We start from the raw sequence: 16,768 nt of genomic DNA, 5'->3' as shown, positions 1-16,768 counted from the left end.
GTCAATGATGTCATCAGCCGGGACACACCCGGAGTTCCCGCCAAAGGCCCTTTAAATGAAGAGCAGATAGCGCGCGTGCCTAGAGAGACCCAGGATTGGGGCGCTGGTCGGTGGCGTACCGGCCACCATGTGGAACGGAGAGAGCCGGGAGGAGCGTGGCGGCGGTGACTGGCCACCGCCGCGAGAGCACTGGAGTTGGAGAGCCAGCCATGACATGATGTGAGTTGAGCCTGCCGCGGACAGCCGCGGCCGGTGGTCATAACAACAACACTGTAAGTAAACAAGAAAACAACCAGAGGTAAGAACAACTTAAATAACTAGAGATCACACAGCAAGTAGGTCATTGTAACCATGGGCCTCAGAGATGTTACAAGCAGAGAGATTTCAAGAGTTAGGAGATTAGAGCCCTGAAAACTTGTTGGTGTCCAGCTCATCTGGGCAGGGTGTGAAGAGCTAGCCATTTAACATCACCCCAGGTCTGACAGAAGAGCCATGCTTTCATGCACTTCCTGAAATTGAGATAATCTTGGATTTAATAAAGCTCATGTGTGAGAGAGTTCCAGAGGGTAGGGGTAACACCCAAGAAAACCTGTAGGCATTTATAGGATCTTTTGATTTATTTGTCACTGCAGTGCTTAAGGAGCCTCCTGGGGAGGACCCTAAAAGCCTGGTAGGAGTATAGAAAGAAAGCTGGTCCTACAGGTAATCTGGACCTATTCCTCTCAGGGCCTTGAAGGATTTAAAATTTGGCCCTGTATATAGTATAGTTTGTGATCTTGTGTTATGATCTTGTCTCTTGCAACCCTCTAGCATTTGAGCTGCAGCATTCTGATTGAGCTGGAGCCGTGTACCCCCTTTGATGTCAGTCCATTATATAGTTAGTGCCTTACAGAAATCTAATTTTGAGGTTATTATGGCATGGACCATGGTGATCAAATTCATCCTTTCAGTGAAAGGATGGAGTTCTACAATTGACACCAGTGAAAGAGGCAGCTTTTGAATGTCAACTGGATTTGGATAAGCATAGTTAAGGTTGAGTCTAGCAAGATCTTGAGGCTCCTGACTGTTAGTTTAGGGGAAGGCCACAGTTTGCTAATAGGATTTTAATGTCGGGGACCTTCCTGCTTACATTATGAACCCAATGAATCTTTGTTTTGTTTGGGTTCAAGTGTAGTTTATTTCTTTTTTGCACACTCTTGAACAGTAAGACATGCTGTTAACTTTCCCATAGCTGTTGTTTGGTCTGTGTCGTTGAGTAGAAGAAGCAGTACATTGTTCATGTAAGTGTAGAATTTTAAGCCAAAGGATATAATCAGTGATAGAACAATGTGGATAAGGAATCCACAAACAGTATAGCCTTTTGCCTGTCAGATAGATAGTAGTTGAAACAGGCTAGCATTTTGCCACTTTTACCACCCTCTACTAGCCATGAGAACAAAACTGTGTGAATCACAGTGTAAAAAGCTGCTGAGATATTTTGAGGTTCATATTCAGTAGGATGTTTAGTGGATCGCGGTAGCCTCTTATTTATAAGGGAAAGTCAGAAAGGGGGGGGGGGGGGCAGGGGGGACTCCCGGTGGCAACAATTTCCATTTTTACATTGAACGGCCCATTTTGGGGGGCGGGGGGGAACTAGTTTGGCTTCGTTAGGGCCTTGGCAAGTCAGATGATGAGAGAGAGGAAAGGGACAGGCCACATTTTTTTTTTTAGGGGAATATTACTTAACTGGATATATTCTTTTCTTTGATATATCTGGTTAAATTCAAAGTTATCCAGCCCCCTTGCTTCCAGCAGGTCCAAAGTTATGCAGCTAACTTAGCCGGATATACCCAATATTTGGCTAAATTAGCCAGATAACAGGACCCCTCCCAGGAATGCCCCAAAAATGCCCCTTTTATATCCGGCTAAATTATAGCAGGATAACAACATATCCGGCTATAATTTAGCTGGATAATAGGCTCAATATGCCATTTAATCCATTTAGATGGATAACTTGTGAGTTATCTCTCTGAATGGCTTTGAATATGTATCCCCTAGTATTACCAGGACTGAAGTCAGCCCCCTAGCGTGTTCTCTTGTCATATCCAGGTTTGAAGCTGGATTGCCACAGATCAAGCCAGTTTGCATTTTATAGCCAGGCACTGACCTCCTCTTTCAGTTTCCTTGCAAAGGGAATGTTTGATATGGGGTGGCAGTTTTCAAGTTTATCCTGGTCAAAATAGGGTTTTTATTAGGGAGCATAGCATGGTTCTTTTAGTGCTGCTAGTAGCAGCTCTTCTAAGAAAGATGAGCTCACAATTGTTTGTCCCTTTCTGAGAGGGCCCAACTTGCTAGATTCACTTGCCTAGATGGGCATCAGTTCAGGGGGCAGAAAGTCAGTCATAGGTCACTCAAAATCTTTGCAAAACCCTCTTCTATTACTGGAGAGAGCATACTCCCATTCCTCTAAGTTGTCTGAAAAGGACTAGGGTTGCTTTGGAAGTTCTGTCAGAGACATTTAATATTGTTGACAAAGTAGGAAGCAAAATTAATACTGAAAGAGTGAATTGGCTCTCTTGTAGAAGAGGTAGAAGAACGTCATTTACTATTTCAAAGAGCCTCTTGGAAGAATATCAGGCCTGTTCAATACAAGGGGAAAAATAGTTTTTTTTGGCTGCTGTTATAGCTTTGTGAAATGGCGCATGTTTGACCTACAATTTAATGTGTCCTCTTCCAGGTGGGATTTGCTCCATCTTCATTCTAGTTTTTAGCCTATGTGTTTTTGGGAGCAGAGTTCTGGAATGTAACATGGAAAGCATTTATATGTGGGACACAGTTTTCTTTAGTGTGTCAATGTTCTCCAGTGCCTCTGCTAAATGTGCATTTCACATATAAACCGATGTGATTGTATGCTTACAGGAGCGTAGGTATTGAAAAGTTAAAAATAAATAAATAAATAACTATCTACCTGAACTGTCACTGATGTTAGTGATTCATTCACAAGGGGATATTCTAGGGCCTGTAGGACGTTCTCAGACATCGAACTTTTTTTTGTCTCAAGTCTCTTTTACGATTCTCTAAGGGCCTGCCTGCTTGAGGTCATTGTTTAAAGAAAACTTGTTACAGAGTTGTTGATCCATGATGATGGTATTATCACAATGCTTTGTTTTGTATTTAAATTGTTTTATAGTTATTGTATTGTATTTTATGTTTTAGAGTACTTTATATATCGCTTTGAGGTGATTTTAAAGAAAATCTGGAAAGTGATTCATACATTTTATTAAATAAATATATAGGGAGACTTCAATTGTGGTGCCTCCCTTTGAGCTTGGTACCTATAAAAGAGATTCTGGGTGGAGGAGACCCCCTTATGCCATATTAACCATGTTTGAAAGAAATATTTTATAGATCTGTTATGGTAGCACTAGTAAACAACCACTGGATAGGTTTTATACAGTGAGCATTGTGATGATGGGAAGTTTGGGAGAATAGTATGTGCCCCCTTAAATATTTGGGCTATGTGTTTGGCTGATGAAGGGAAGTGGGAGGTATAAAAACATGGAGTTTTGGCAAGATTTTGTCCTTTTTCATATCCTGCCCTTTTGAGTATAGGGTGGGGTTTTGGGTACTTCCAAGCTATGTGATCATCTGTATGCAGTCTGAGAGGCCAAGGGGAGTAGGACCCTGTAGGATTTCTTCCTCTCAAGGGGATAGGACCGAGGCCATGAACGGGAGGTTTCCTCCTTACCCTGAGGAGCTTTCCAGAGTGTTGGAGTGGATTGCATAATGGCCATAGAATGGAGTGGTTTTCCTCCCCCTGAGGAACTACCTAAAAGGTGAAAAGCAGGATTTCAAGAGTGTAGGAAGTTCAAGCAGAGGAGTGCCACAAAATGTCCTTGATGTGCAGTGATCCAGGGAAACTGCACTGGGAGGAAGGTGGTGTGGTCACCAGTATTAAAAGTCAGAGACCATAGGAGGTGTGATTAAAGCTATGTGAGATGAAAAGTTGGATTTGGCCCTTTATGGATGTGAATTTTAAAATGGGTACCGGGGACCCAATCCCTTAAACAGTCATGGGTTTGAATAAAGTTTATAAGGGACAGTAGAGTCTCAAATAACTCTAGCAGGTGTATCTAATAACGATGGAAGATAATTGTAATGTTCCCCTGATTGCAGAAAGCCCATGAACTTCTGATAAATTCAGCATTGATATTGTGTTCGAATCTATGTACATAGTTGAATCATATCCATTTTAAATACTTGCTGGTTAGACAAGCCAGATAATAAAGAAGAGTGTTTGGAAGTTTAATTATGATGATCATTTTATTTATTTATTTATTTAAATATTATAACATACCTATTAACATGGTTATGCTAGGCGGGTTCCAGCCAACATAAACATTCCAACAATGTATAAAAAAAAACCCCACACATATAATGCAATACACAACTCACAATTAAAACATCATAATTATAAACATCATTAAAAAACATTTGAAAGCTTCTTCAAATAAAAAGCTTTAAGCTTTTACCTGAACAATTTCACTCCTGAATGAACTTAATCTCCAAATGAATGGCATTCCGAAATGTGGGTCTGATAACTGAGAGGGCCCATTCCTAACCTCTTGGGAACAAGCAGACCTAAAGGAAGGAACATCCAATTAGAAGATGTTGCCTGCATTTATTTGGCTAGCACTGTGAAATGTTCAAGACTGGAGTTCATTGAGAGGAGTAAGGAGAATCTTCCTTGTCCAGTCAGGGAAAAAAAAAGTGTGGTTATTGTGGTATCCAGTTGGTCACTACACGGGTCCACTTCACCATATGCATGAACTAATTTTGAACCCACAAAAATAAAATTGGAAGAGATGACCCTTATTCAATAGGGAAACCCCATTCTATCATTTTATGCACCCCGTTAGGGGGTTACAAAGAAATAAATGCTGCCAGCCTGGTGCTCTGGGATGTTAACTTCCATTTAGAACACCAGGTCTAGCAGGTGCCACTTCTCATGAACTGGAGATTTTTTCACATGTGTAAACCCTAGGAATGTCATAGTGTTGAGGAAATCAGCAGTATTAGAATCCAGGTTAAAGTCACCCATGATATCTAGCACAGGGAAACTCAAGATACCTCTCTCACACAGATGATGTGTTGTTGTGAGGTATTCAGTAGACCACAAGTAACCCTGTTGAGTTCTCATCCCCAATTTAGACTAACAGGTATTTTGAGTTTGATACCTTGGGAAGGGGGACTCGGCGTAGCTTAATTTATTCTTGCATCAGAACTACCACTCTTCCTCCATGCCTCTCTGGCCTGGTTTGATGTTGAATGGTGAAACCTGTTGAGAGCAGTTTATGCAGTGGGATTCTCCAGATTTGTCCTATCACATTTCAGCTATCCTACGATATCTAGATGTTGGTTGTTGATAGCATTGTGTATCATCTGGAATTTCATATTTACCAGTCTGGTATTGAGCAGCTCTGTGATTTTGTGCAGTAGTCTGATAGTGATCTTTGGGAAGTGGGTGGTTGGTAGGTGTGTGGATGTTGTCAGGTGGGTATTTGGCCTCTTGATTCTTTACACTTTCAGTGGTTGGGGAAAGCCATAGTGCCTTTAGCTCCACACCATCGGGGTCCCTTGGTCCGCTAAGCTGAAAGGCTGTTGAAGTAGATGGTAGAAGAAGAGGGGCTTTGCCAGAGGAGGTGTGTTTAGTGGTGATTTACTTACTGATGGGACTATTTGTTGTAGAATATATCCCTAGGAATAGAGCAATTTTATTCCGGACACATCTAGAGTGTAGTCTTACTGCTACTGATGGCTGAGACTTCATGATTTAAGCAATGGGTCCCCTACATTTCTCCAAATCATTGTGTTGATTACAAAGGAGAGCTGTAGACTTATCTCTCTCATTACTCTAGGAATCCATGCAGGACCTTTCTGCTCCTCTGGGAGAATTATACTGTACTCATTCCACAGTAAATCTACTCTGAGAAATGGACCATAAGTGAAAAATGTATGAGAGGCTTCTGTTCTTTGCATCAGTTCTCTGGTGAATTTTTACCATATGAAAAATAAGAAGGAATAAAAGTAGTATGAGTATGCATAGTATTAGCAAGGGGATTTGCTGTTTGATACAAATGTGGTGCCCATGGAAGTGGAAAATGAGAACTTTTCTCTGGAATTGAACACACTGCAGGACTTCCATCATGTGGCTCTGTACACCCCTGGCAGAGTCCTCACCTCACTCCCCTTATTAATCCTACATCTTTGGCAATTCTCACCTGCATACTTCTTTAAAAATGTTGTTAAATGAATGTCCAAAGCACAGTGAAAAATTAATTAGCATGGTTAAAATTCCATTCTTCCAAAGATTTTACACTTTGCATTTTACCATGACAATATCAGGCGACTTGATCAATTTCATAGAGTAATCAGAAAATCAATCTGGAGTCTCTTGGTTTTCAGTAGGGATGTGCAGCCCAAAGATTTTTTGGTTTACTTTGTTTTTTTTTTCTGAGGGTGGATCTTTTTTTCAGTTAAAAAAAAATATACATATTAAACAGTCTGGATCGTTTTCTGAACCAAAAAAAAGCATTCAAAACGCCCCCAAAACTAAGCAAGTCCCTTCAACCTTTCAAGACATCTACAGGGCCCTTAACATCACTTTGACATCAATGTCCAGGCTGCCAGCAACATTTATAATCTATGGAAGGCAGGGCAGGAGCAAGTGGGCATCACTCCTACTCTTTTCACATTCTGGACCCCACACAAGGGGGTAAGTGGGAGCAAGGAGGTTCCCCAGCCCCAGCCAATGTTCCAAGGGATAGAAGGGGACTGGGGCAGTCCCAACTGGACCTGGCTCAGCCCAGTAGGTTAGACCCAAGCCCCAATGTTTCCTTTAAGGAGCGAGATGGAGGAATTGGAGGGCCCTGGCTGAGCTTGGTAAGCCCTGGCCCCTTAGATGTCTTGTAGGGCCTCTGGAAAGCCTATTTGTTTTTTGTTGTTGTGGGGGGGGGGGGGGGTTGTTTAACAGAAATGAAAATTAAAAAAAAAAAGTGGGTATTTTTGAAAGGCCAATTTCCCTAGTTTGCAATTACATGCTAGAATGGCTACATTACACTGGCATCTTCAATTATTCTAGTACTGCCTCACACAGCTCAGGTGATGTACTTGAACCTTGATCCAGAACACACTCCCAGGAAATACAGTTCTGGGAGCTCATCACATTTTTTTAAAAAGGAGGAGCATAGTCATAACTAGTCAAAAACTTTTCACTCAAAATATATAAGAAATATTGGTTTTATTTTGGACACACAAGAAAGTTAACCTGAAAAGGATAGGGAACCAAGAATTAGGCAAGATGAGATTTTTCAGAGTCAGAGGTCCTATAAAAGAGTGGCCCTATACCCCTTCTTTAACCTGTTCACAACCAGGTACCTAGCCTGGTCCACCTTAAGATCCGTACAGAGAGAGAGCTCTGTGGGCGGGACCTTGCTGACCAGGATAAGAGGGTGAGCCCCAGCTAGGAACAGAAGGCCATGCTTTTCCAGCAGAAGGCAGTTCCTGAAACTTCTCTGTCCTACGGTAAATCTGTGAGTACACTGCTAGAAGTAAGCAGTCTACATATGGTGTATGTTGATTTATGCTTTAAAAAAAGGAAGTATAGAAAGGAGGGCCTTTAAGAAGATGGTTGGATACATGCCTCCAGCCTAGAAAGTTTTACTCGGCTATCCCACAGGTCAACATTCAGCACTTTGTTTGATTGTTTCGCACTTAGCTGAACAAACACCAGTATTTAAAATCCACCTGTCTCATTTCCTCTGAGGTAGCTGGATAAATTGTTATCCAGCTAAAAGTATCTGGCTATGTCAGGTGTGTTTCAGGGCAAAGGGCTGTTATCCAGCTAAGGGGGTCATTTTCTAAAGCTATCGCACACGTGCAATAGCTGGCCCCGGAAGAGGAGGAGACGGGCCGACGCCATGAAGATTTCCCAGACAGCGAAAAGCACGCATGCTTTTCACTGTCATTTCGCGCCGAATAACTACACCTTTATGGTGTAGTTATTTGGTGCGATCGCTGCCGGCTAGCGCAGGACCATTGTGAATCAGTCCTAACGGGGGGGCGAAAACGGGGGGGGGGGGGGGGTGGTCCTGCGCTAGCCGGCAGCGATCGCACCACCGTGGAGCGCACTGTTAACCCTCGATTGGACACGCGGGTCCAATCGAGGACCTAGCCTACCCAAAGGTAGGCGCTAATTTCTTCGGGCACAGGGAAAGTGCACAGAAAAGCATAGGAGTTCCCAGAATACCTCTGATCGACATACACACCCTCCGCATACGGCTAAGATGGCGACAGCTGCGGCCGGGGAGCCAGTGATGGCCTCCTTCATGGAGGAGGCCCTGCAGCAACTTTCACAGAGGGTTACTGCTGCTCTGGATGGGTGTCTAATCAAGCTTCAGTCCTCAATGGAAGACATTAAAACTGCAATCGAGGAACACTCAAAGCGGCTGGACATGGCCGAAAGCACTCTCTCGGTCTTAGGGGACCGTCTTTCGGAATCAGAATGCCACGTGGCAGATCTGCAGACCCGGGAGCGCGATCTACTAGCAAAATTAGAGGAACAAGAGGATCATGGCACATGGAATAATTTGAAAATTACTGGCTTGCTGGAAACAGTAAAGGACGGTGAACTAAAACAGTTGTTTGAAGAATGGCTGCCACAACAGGTTGGGCTGGCCTTAGATGGTGAGCGCTTACAATGTGAAAGAGTACATCGGATCGGACCGCACAGGGAGGGTAATACCCAGCCACGGCCTGTAATGGCACGTATCTTGAATTGGGCCCATAAGACGCAATTGATGAGAGCCTATCAGCAGATAGCCACGGTAGAATACCAGGCTCACCATTTGCTGCTGTTAATGATTTCTCCGCTAGCACCGCTGCCCAGAGGAAGGTCCTCGCACTGGCTTGTACTGAGCTGCACAAATGTGGCATCAACTTTGCTCTACTATACCTGCCGAAGCTGCGAGTTATCATGCTAACAAAGTCTTATTTTTCCACTCTAAGGAAGAAGCAGATGGCTTTTTAAAGACTTTGCCGGCAGCTAGCAGGGAATGAGTAGTGGATCTAAACTGTTTTTGGTTCTCAATTCCGCAGTTCTACTAAGTTTTGAGTTATGGAGCTGCAGCTCTGTGTTCAGACTGTTTACATAACCTAATATATAATCGATGGAAAGCTGGTTGGATGAGGCCTCGGGAATTGCACCATGCACTGTCATGTCCCGCACCCAATGGATTTCTCCTTTTCACTTCCGTTCCGGACCATAGCCGTTCGAACATACTCTTACTAACAAGGATTGTAGTCTTTAGATATCAGTGAAGACCTCTACCATTTCGGAACTGGAGCAGCAGGGAACGGACACACTTATCCTGGAGTCCTTGGGATGCACCTTTTACTTGATTATAATGGCTGATGGTGAGCCATGATCCTGCTGGTTGTCCCCTCACCAGGATACATGGGAGGTGAAGGGGGCTGGAGGGGGGAAGCCTTAACATCCAGAGTACAAACTAGGGATGGGGCATGCCTTGAGCCTCTTGGAGCTCTGGTGTGTATGGTTTCTATGGGTGTATGGTGTGCGATTGGTATGGCTGTTGGGGGATGTGGATACTAGGTTGTGGGGTAGGGGTCGGGTGGGGGGGGGGGAGGATGAGAGGGCTGTTGTTTGTAGATTTAGACCAAAAGTTAGGACCAGGCAAAGTAGAATATGGATTCCTTTTTCTCCGGGGCCTAGGCTAGGAGGCCTTGGAGATGTTCTTCTTCTCTTTTCTGGGAGTCCAGTTTGGGCCTCCTCCTAGAGTTACTTTAGATTGTCGGGGTGGGTAATGGCACAAGTTAAGATTGTCTCGCTGAATGTGGATGGCATTCACTCTCCTATTAAATGGCAAAAGCTCTCACGCTGTTTAAAAGGTTGAAAGCTCAGGTGGTATTTTTGCAGGAAACCCACCTAGACAATAAAGAACATGTTAAATTAAGAAGGGATTGGGTGGACTATTCCTCATACACATTGCGTAGGAGAGGGGTTGCCATCCTCATAAATAAAAATTTACCATTTCATTTATCGCGCACATATCAAGATGTGGAGGGAAGATATCTCATAGTAGTGGGAACTTTATATCACCAAAAAGTAGTATTTTGTAATTTGTATGCCCCAAATGTCTACTCCCAGCCCTTTTTTACTATGTTGGTGAGCTTACTGGCAGCTTATTCCGACAGCACGATAGCTGTAGGTGGAGACTTTAATATAGTTGCCAATAAGCAATTGGATGCTAACCCCCCCAAAACATGTTTCTGGATCGGATCAGGATATGGGAGTAAATTTATTATGTTGGGAACTGCGGTTACTGGACGTTTGGAGAGTTTTACATCCAGACGACTATACATTTTTCTCTAACCCGCATCATACATATTCTTGACTAGATTATTTACTAGTTTCAGATTGCTGTTTTTCCCAGGTGACTGATGCAAGCATTGGTACCATTTCCCTCTCTGACCATGCCCCGGTGACCATGGTACTACGATGTGGTCACCAAGCCAGACCTCCGTTCTCGTGGCGCCTGCGACCGGATCTATATTTAGATAAGCAATTTCACTTATATCTTCAGGGCTGCTGGAAAGATTATATGGACATCAATAATACTGCTGATGTCACCCCTGTGACGGTATGGGAGGCGGGAATGGCAGTTATGAGGGGGGCTTGTATAGGTTACGTGGCCAAGTGTTTGCGGTTAATAGAGGTCCTCAAATATGCCCAGAAACATCACATGTTAATGATGACGCCGGAGGCAAACTCTCAGGTGGACAAGGCCCGGGAAGCCTTAAATTATTTACTCCACCAGCGAGCATCTAAATCTGCTCGATACTATCAATACTAGCTCTATAAGTATGGTAATAGAGCGAGCCGCCTCCTGGCTCACCTAGTAAGGCCGCGAGGTCAGAGGGCATCAGTGGTGGGTATACGAGACAGTCAGGGGATCCATCAAACCTCACCGGAAGCTATTGTGCAGCGTTTCTTGAACTATTATACGGCACTGTATGGGGATAAATCTATGGATGTGGGGACCGCGGATGCTCTTTTTAGAATGATTCAGTGGCCGTGACTGACAGCCCTATAACCACTCAGGAAAGTTTTGCTGTGATACACCTCTTAAAGTTAGGTAAGGCTGTGGGGCAGGATGGATTAGGCTCTGAATTTTACAAAATTTTACAATCTACTGTCCTAATGCCCTTGCAAAATTATTATAATGCGCTCCAATCACATATCTGAGCTCTCCAATCATTCTGTTATAGTGGTACTTCCTGAACTAGGGAAAGACCCTTTGGAGGTAGGTTCCTATCGCCCCATTTCATTGTTAAATACTGATGTCAAAATCTTTGCGGCTGTTTTGGTGTCCAGGCTAAATAATATCTTGCCATCACTTATTCATGGGGATCAAACAGGTTTTGTTAAGGGTCGGCAGGGAGTTCGGAATGTACGGTGGTTATTGGCGTTTAGTTACCAGCCAAAAGCGGAAGCCCTGATCCTTAGCCTGGACGCCGAAAAGGCTTTTGATTCCCTATCCTGGGATAACATGTTTTGGGCACTGCAGAGATTTGGCTTTACGTGTGACTTTCTGCAGTGGTTACGAATTCTATATAGCAATCCCAGTGCCACGATCCTATTGAATGGAACACCTACGAGTCCTTTTGCCTTGTATTGCGGGGTCCGTCAAGGATGCCCTCTATCCCCCTTACTCTTTGTGCTGGCATTGGAACCTTTTGCCATCCTTCTTCGTGGCGAGCAACAGTTCAGCGGGATTAGCGTGGGGGGGCATCCTTTAAAAATGGCTTTATTTGCGGACGACATTTTGTTGTTTGTGGGGAAGCGCCGGACCAGTGTACCTGTCATTGTTAATCTCTTTAATCAGTTTCAGACGGTGGCTGGCCTTACTATAAATTATTCTAAATCAGAAGCCTTAACTTTAAATGACTGGTTACCTGCTAACTGGGGAGGTCCCTTTCCCTTCCATTGGGCCCTGGGGAAAATTAAATTCTTAGGAGTATGGATCCCACGGCATTTAGATTGTCTATATAATCTTAATATCGCTGCCTGTATTGCCCGCCTTCAGGCATCTCTACAACCATGGACTCCTCTCCCATTGTCACTGTTTGGTAGGTGTGCGTTGCTTAAAATGGTGCTTGTGCCAAAGCTCCTGTATCTTCTGCATATGGTACCTTGTTGAGTGACAGTCGCAGATATACGTCGCCTGCACTCTAGCATACAGCGCTTTTTATGGAAGGGGCAGCAGGCCCGCCTTGCTTATACAGTATTGGAACGTCCCCGGGAACAAGGAGGACTAAATATGCTAGATTTTCGGCTGTATAATGCGGCCTGCCAATTAAGGTTCATGGGGGAGTGGCTTACGGGGACCTATAAGTATTGTGAGCCTGGCTTATTAACTAGTATAGTTGCCCCCGGATCCCCACTGAGCATTATTCAGCAATGCCCGGGTGCGCGTTGCCCTGTTAATTATCCAAAGGCGCTGTTATATCCCTGCATCAGGGCTTGGAGATGGCTCCACAAACTTGGAGGGCGAGCCGGCGTCGCTTCCCTTTTGATGCCCCTGTTGGGTAATGTAGATTTTTTGCCGGGGAGGGACAGTGGCGCTGTTTTCCAGACATGGGCGGGCAATGGAGTGGTTTTTCTATTTCATATGTATGATCCGGAATCTCATGTGTTATTGGACTTCGCCACCCTTGCCCACGCTTTTCAATTGCCAATGTGCCAGTTTTACGCCTATCTACAGGCACGACATTATGCGAGATCATTTTCGTGCTCGACGGCGGAGCTGGTGGCTGAAATGGACTTTGCTAATAAAGTGTTTGATGTAGCGTACCTTGCCAATACTATCACCGGCTGGAAAAAATTGGGACTTAAGATGCGACCAGCTAGCAATCTGGACTGTCTGGCTGCACGATGGTCCTCTACTTTGGACTCCCCCATTTCAGCTCAACAGATGGCAGCGCACTTTACAGCCATCCATAAACAATTGCCAGATTTAAGTCTCAGAGAGGTACAGTTCAAAATTCTGCACAATTTATACTGCGATGATGTTTGTCGGTTCCGGATGAAGCTCGCTCTCTCACCTTTATGTCTTAAGTGTGGTAAAACGGAAGGCATGCTCTTCCATCTCCTTTTTGAGTGTGAATTATTACAGTCCTTTTGGATGTCCGTCCTGGATATTATTGCGAATAGTACAACTACTGTTATATCTAACACGGGGCGGGTGCTCCTGACCAGCTCTTTACCTCGTGCTCTTCCCGGGACCAGCTCAAAAATGAAATTTGAGAAAAAGGCTGTCTTGCTGGCGTGCAGAACTATATTGGCGGATTGGACAGATTTGAAAGTGTTGCCAACACTTGCCGCCTGGTTTAGTAGAATGGCATTCCTTCTACAGCTGGAAAGACTGGACTTCTTAGCCAGCAAGCGGAAGAAAGATACAATTTATACTGCTTGTTGGGCTGCCTGTTTTGATCTTTTCCCACAAGAGTTACAGGATGGACTTCTCAATACTGGTTATAGGTCTACATGGTCCTCTGGGTAGGTGGGGTAGGGAAGGGGATGAGTAGGGTCAGTATGGTGGTGGTGTGTGGTCTGATTGTGGAATGATTCTGGTATGTGTGGATGAGTTATTGGTTACTGGGATGGGGGGATATGGTGGGGGTGGGTAGTGAAGGGGTGGGAGCAGGTTACTCTTCAAAGGTTGACAAGGGTACATGCTCCCACAAATTTTGGTGCTCTGTACTTACTGACTTTACTGGCACAATTCATGTTTGTATATTTTGAAGAGTGTATTCATGTAACTGTTTACTGAGGGACTGTTCCTTTGTTAATAAAAATTATTTTGGCAAAAAAAAAAAAAAAGAGAGAGTGAGCATGTGAGAGAATGAATGTGTTTTTGTTCATGTCTGTGAGAGAGAAAATAAAATTTGTGTGCCCTACCTCCCCCAGTTCACGACAATCTCAGGGTGACTGGAAATCAGATTCCAGGTATGGAGAGCAATCCTTATTGGTTGTAAGTATTGGGTGTAATTTGATGATTCTGCTCTTTTGAAATTTTTTTTTTTTGGGGGGGGGGGGGAATTGAACATTTTTAAATTGGATTTTATATTCATCAGATTTTTGAGATATTGTTTTGATATTTGGGAAATTTTCGATATTCTATTCATTTACTGGTTTGAAATATTCTTTTTATGAATATGACTTTATTGTTGTTTTATATTTCTTGATTTTATTATTTAATGTTTTATGAAGAATGGTAAGTTTCTGTTTTTCCATTATTGCTCTGTATGTAGAGACTAGCTTGGTGTGGGTTCCAGTTCAGTTCTTCTCAGCACGTTTCTGTTTATACTTTCTGATCTCTTTATTCTGTATTTGGTCAGGGTCTCTCTGTGTTCTGCATATGTGACTCAGGTGAGGTATTTTGCTAGCATGTAATTTCTTTGTAGGGATCTATATCAGCCTGGTTTCCAAGTAAGAGCTTTTATTGGTGTTCTAGGACCTGGTATAATATGTGCAGTGATGCTTTTTCATAGATAAGGTTGTTAGAGTTGTTTTGGTGTGGAAGATTTACTATATTGTAATGGTAATTCTGTTTGTTCATGGCTTTCTGAGGGCCAAGCCCACACCCAGCATGCATTACAAAAAGTCTAATTCCATAGGAGTTCTGAGTGTCTTTTTTGCAGAGTTTTCTGGTTGGCATCACAGGAGTGCATGTAAATATGATATGCAGGTTGTAAGTGTTATTTTTGCCTCAGCAGACTGTACTTTTGAATATTCTTTATAATGTAAAATTTGTTATAAATGAGAAGGAGGAAACTCTGACGGAGACCTCTCTGAGCCTCCCAGTAAAGAGGACAACCTCTACAGGGTTCAGTATAAATGATTAAATGACTATGTTACATTGCACTAAGCAGGAATGTGCCCAGCCTTGTGTGAGGAGGCAAGTCACCGGTCAGATTGTCTGTAGCCATAGTTGCTGGGTTAGAAGTTCTGTCAGTCGCTAGCCCCGTGTAATAAGTAGTGACCAGGTCAGCCCAGATTCCAGCTAGGTGACAATCCTATCCTGAGGATTACAGTACTGTTGCTTCAATGTCTGGCACGTGCCACCCCTTTTCTTCTGTTCTTGCACTGCTATGCAGAAGAAACCCTGTATGTCTCTGTCTCATGAGGGGTGACTCAGCTTACATTTTAATAATTAGTGGCAAATTTATTTTAAGATAGCTATGTCTTGCAACTTTGCAGCTCATAGCACTGGTTTCTTTCTTTGGCTTGCAAGTTGGAGGTCATAATGTGCTTTTTACAGTCACAATTCTGCCTCCTTGCTGCAATAATAGGAAGCTGAGGGGAGTGAAAAAATGAATACAGTTTTCTTGGTCTGTATTTAAAAGCAAACAAAATACAGGCTGGAGAAATTAAACCTGGGGATGCAGTTCACTAATGAAGCAGGCGCTATGGAAAGGAAATGCAAGACATTTTTTCACTCATGTTCTGAAAAGAAAACGTAGCCATTTCAATACATTTCTCTGGCCCCTCATGACATATGTCACCTTTTTACCACAGTCTAGCTGAGAATATTACTTGGAAGTTGGGAGCATCCTTGTGGGCTATTGTCTGGTATCGCCTCCTAGCTAAGCTATACGTAGCTGCTTAACAGGAATTCCAATGTTGACACTTCTGTTCCCTTTTTAACTAGACGTTCGACACAGAACAAATGGAGCCTACTTTCCAGAAACCACATTCACTTGCCATCAACGCAGGGCTGGTGCAAGGGTAGTAGGTGCCCTAGGCAACTTCTGCCTTGCCCCTATCCCCCCCGCCCCCCGTTCATGCTGTGCCGCACACATACCCCTGTTTGCGCCACCCCCGCTGCTCTCGGGCCCGACTCCTCCTATCTCATTCGCCCCACCCATTGTGTGCTTCTCAGGGCCGCAAGGAGCACGCGCTGCTCCCAGCCCGATGAATCTCTACTCCTCTTTGCCTTGAGCAGCTCTACTCGTGGCACCACCTGGCTTCTCTTTGGCACCCCCTAAGGGTCGATTCTCTAGGCGACCGCCTAAGTTTGCCTAGTGGACACACTGGCCCTGCATCAACATGTCTATGTGCATCTAGAAAAAAAACATTTGTGGTGAGGATCAAATGCAAAACTGAAAACTAATAAGTGGATCTGAAAAATATGCCCTGTCAGAATCTAGATGTCCCTCTTCGACATGTTCAGAAAATTCAGAATGGATCAGGTGGCAAACCAAAAGGTTATTTGGTAGTATAATTGCATGTGTATGTTTATGGAATAGGTGGATCATCACAAAAAAATTACCCCGTCATCCTCAGGCACTTCCAACATGTAAAAATCTAGTGTGGATTGAATGCAGGTTTCTAATTGTTGAAATATATATGCAATTTTTTTTTCTCTGCAAGTAGGAAGCAGTGTTGTTTTACAGCTGTGTTTTCTTGTGTGGAATGGTGCATGATAAGCCACTCTGGAGCACTTTTGATAAGTGCTTTTGGGGCGTGAACATGTCAGGGCTTACTCTGTAATTAGAGAAGACTGGGGGTCAGTTATTCGTGGCCTTTCTAGTCGTGATTTTGGTATAGGCTCCTGATGTACACACTGTATATATTATCAGTCCAACACTTCGATGCGTGTCTAAGACTGTGTCAGTTTCCAGAAGCACACAATGCATATTTTAGCAC

The 16,768-nt window shown here is 43.7% G+C and overlaps 1 long non-coding RNA gene across 2 annotated transcripts in view; it reads right to left on the bottom strand.

Moving 5' to 3' along the window:
- Nucleotides 1–94: 94 nt before the first annotated feature.
- The window catches only part of LOC115097934, a 120,341-nt gene continuing 103,667 nt past the window's right edge, over nucleotides 95–16,768 (bottom strand). The window contains exon 6 of one of the 2 annotated variants that reach the window (XR_003858369.1): nucleotides 95–270. This is a non-coding gene — a long non-coding RNA (uncharacterized LOC115097934). Of the gene's footprint in view, nucleotides 271–4,560; nucleotides 4,621–16,768 lie in introns of those variants that run through there. The other variant, XR_003858368.1, reaches the window with a different exon arrangement.

The sequence above is a fragment of the Rhinatrema bivittatum genome, chromosome 8 (assembly GCF_901001135.1).
Source record: "Rhinatrema bivittatum chromosome 8, aRhiBiv1.1, whole genome shotgun sequence".
Lineage (NCBI taxonomy): Eukaryota > Metazoa > Chordata > Amphibia > Gymnophiona > Rhinatrematidae > Rhinatrema > Rhinatrema bivittatum.
The sequence above is the reverse complement of the archived record's forward strand: the minus strand, read 5'-3'. Positions and strand labels throughout refer to the sequence as shown.